Here is a 3,127-nt window from a genome sequence, read left to right as displayed (position 1 = left end):
CCAATCAGATTTCCTGAATAATTGCTCAGCATTCCTTTTGCCTTATTACATTGTGTATTATTTTAATTTCCTCCAGGTAATCAAATGACAGATCTCTCACGCACATAAGGCGCTCGTTTTCTCCTGCGCGATAGCTATAAACAAAGGATGACATGCTCAGGAGAGGAAAAGAAAAACGGAGGAGTCAAAACATACGAAACGAGCCTCATTTGTTTGAACGTATTTTGGGCCCCTCATCATCCCCAGTGGTTCCCTGTTTTGAAGTGATGCATTCTGTTTTCAAAATTACAAACTTGAGATTCAAAAGAAGGCATTTTTACTATGAGGTCACATTCCAAGCATATTATCCTATGTCTATTTCTTATGGGCGGCTTTTTCCCAGAAGAAAGACCCACTCTGTGTGCCTTTGTGTTTTGGGACCCTGTGGCGGCAGAGCCATCTTGAGATTCTTTTCAAGGAATTTGCTACTTGCCAACACTCTGTGAGCTACCCTGCCAATTGGCTGGTCAGTTTGTCTATAGAATACAAGTTAAATTTTGTGACTTAAAATTTTCCCACGAGTTTGGCTTTTCAGCTTAAAAGTGTCTGACTATTTAGGATCTCTTAAAGAGTCATTGTTTTATTGAGGACACAGAGGGTTTCTTGAAGTGGGAAGAAATAGGCAACAACTGTTCAACCCAGGAAAGTCATCTTCCAAAACAAGAAGGAGCACAGATTGAGATCTTGCTACATAATTTACACGACCATAATGGCAGCCTTAGCTAACAGTTACGAGGACTTACGGTGTCCCAGGGACTAGTTTAAGAACTTTGCATCTATTAATTAGTACTTGCAAAATTTGCTTTTTTCATTATCCAACCTAAAAAATGTGGATTTTAATTCCACTTTTTATCAAGGATTAATAAAACTAAACTTTTTCCATGAAACAAGTTTGGTGGATGAGTAATGAGTATACAGTCTTCTGTTTTACATTCCATATAGAACCTAAGTAATTGGTATCAGTTATGAGATGTAAAGGTGTTTTTTCTTTAATTTTACATAAAATAGTTACTTATGAATCATTTTCAGTTAGAAGTGTAATATAGCTCACTTTATTTTTTTTTTTTTTTAACATTTAATAATTGCAAATATATTTATTATAATTTACAGATTAGTTAACAGTTATATATACAATATAATTTTATAAAGTCCCAACAAAAACTGGTTACATTTAAGTCATTGGATCTGAAGAAGCCAATTTATAAGTCTTTTAGGCCCCTAACTTCATCTTCCCTAAATTATAAAAAAATAAAATCTGATAGTTTTGATTTCAAGTTAAAGATGAGGAGATGGTGTTATCACATTTTAACACTTAAAAAAGGAAATGTTTACTTGTCTGCACAAAGCCTTTCATATGCTACATTGATACATAAAGCACCATTGCAAGACTTTAAGTGTGTAAAATGTTCAATTAAAACTTCCAAGGATTTTCTTTTTAAGACTGAAGTTTTAACTTTGTTCTAACAATTAGGATCTGGACAAAACTGGTAAGAATTGTTTTTCCCTTGTCCAACTTTAAAATGGTCCCTTTTGTCCTTCTCAGCGCTGTCTGATCACTTCTTTTAAAGGAGGGTAGTAAATGGAAGAATTCTTCACCTTTTGTCTTTCTCATCACTGTCTGATCACTTCTTTTAAAGGAGGGTAGTAAATGGAAGAATTCTTCACCAAGCTTTTACATATTTAGCAGTGAGGTTGAATCACAAGAGAACGATTCTCCAAAATCCAGTAAATGTAAAGTGTCAGTCGCTCAGTCACGTCTGAGTCTTTGTGACCCCAGGGACTGTAGCCCGCCAGGCTCCTTTGTCCATGGATTCTCCAGGCAAGAACACTGGAGTGGGTTACCATTCCCTTGGCTCCAGGGGATCTTCCTGACCCAGGGATCAAACCCAGGTCTCCTGCAGTGCAGGTAGATTCTTTACCATCTGAGCCACCAGGGAAGCCTAGTAAATGTAAAGATTTCCCATTATTTTCATATATGCAGAGGTGCAAGATTTAAAACCCCAAAACACAACATAAGTCTCTGAAATAAAATAGTATACTTCAGTCTGGTTTTAAAAGAATGCCTATACATTTTCAGTTTTCTTTTCAAGGCAATACCTTCTTTCCAACTGACACAGCTGATGCTTGAAATTTAGCATTTCCACGGTGTTACACCAGACTCTATAAATGCATTCCCTATGATTACCTAAAATAGAGGGGCACAAAACACACTGAAAAAGAGCTCTGCGAAAGCCTGACCAACTTTTATGCTGTTGTACTCTTAGAGCAAACCAAATAGAAAAAAAATAATGACCAGGTAGATTATAAACTGAGGTAGTAATCCTGCAAGCATATAGCTCACTTTAAAACTAGGAGAATAGTGTAGAGAAAGACAATTGCCCAAAATTCTCTGGTTACAAGTGTTGGCTTTGAAGCAGTGTAGCGGGTCCAGTTTCGTTGCATTGCATGTGTGCTGTCCTTAGTCACTTGGTTGTGTCAGACTCTTTGAGACCCCCCCGGACTGTAGCCTGCCAGGCTCCTCTGTCCATGGGATTCTCCAGTCAGGAATACTGGAGTGGGTTGCCATGCCCTCCTCCAGGGGATCTTCCCAACCCAGGGATTGAACCCAGGTATCCCACATTGCAGGTGGATTCCTTACCATCTGAGACAAATTAACCTTTTTAAGCCTTGCTTCTGGATCTGCAAAATAATAAAATAGCACCAAATTCTGACCTTCCTCTGAGCTGTAGTTTTAAAATGTGAACAGAAGCTGGGGCATGGTAGGCGCTCAATAAAAGTACTTTCCTTGTTGTTGTTGAAATGTAAACACTGGCATTTTCAGTTTGACCTTTATTTATGTCTCTCAGTACCCATAACTTGGAACCCAAATGTTTTCTTCCTTTTCTATCTTTCCAAATCAAAATTTTCAAAGTGCTAAAAAGTGAATATCTTACATTTTGAACTACAAATATAAGACCACTCACCTCAGATTCTCTTTGGGGCTCTCGAATACTAGTCTGAAAACTATCTTCCTTGGAGCATCCCGGTTCCTTAGAGGCACTTTCCAGATGTTGGGAGAGGTGGCTGGACATCATCCATGCAGGTCTGG

At 38.0% G+C, this 3,127-nt stretch overlaps 1 long non-coding RNA gene across 1 annotated transcript; it reads right to left on the bottom strand.

The window, feature by feature from the left end:
- Positions 1 to 1,113: 1,113 nt before the first annotated feature.
- On the bottom strand, positions 1,114 to 2,364 carry LOC123464815. The gene is made up of 2 exons (XR_006639853.1): positions 1,705 to 2,364; positions 1,114 to 1,635 (listed from the first exon to the last, which is right to left on the bottom strand). It is a non-coding gene; the product is annotated as an uncharacterized LOC123464815 (long non-coding RNA).
- Between the last annotated feature and the right edge of the window lie 763 nt (positions 2,365 to 3,127).

Source organism: Bubalus bubalis, chromosome 2 (assembly GCF_019923935.1).
Source record: "Bubalus bubalis isolate 160015118507 breed Murrah chromosome 2, NDDB_SH_1, whole genome shotgun sequence".
Classification (NCBI taxonomy): Eukaryota; Metazoa; Chordata; class Mammalia; order Artiodactyla; family Bovidae; genus Bubalus; species Bubalus bubalis.
Note: the sequence above shows the minus strand (reverse complement) of the source record. Positions and strands in the feature narration are given on the sequence as shown.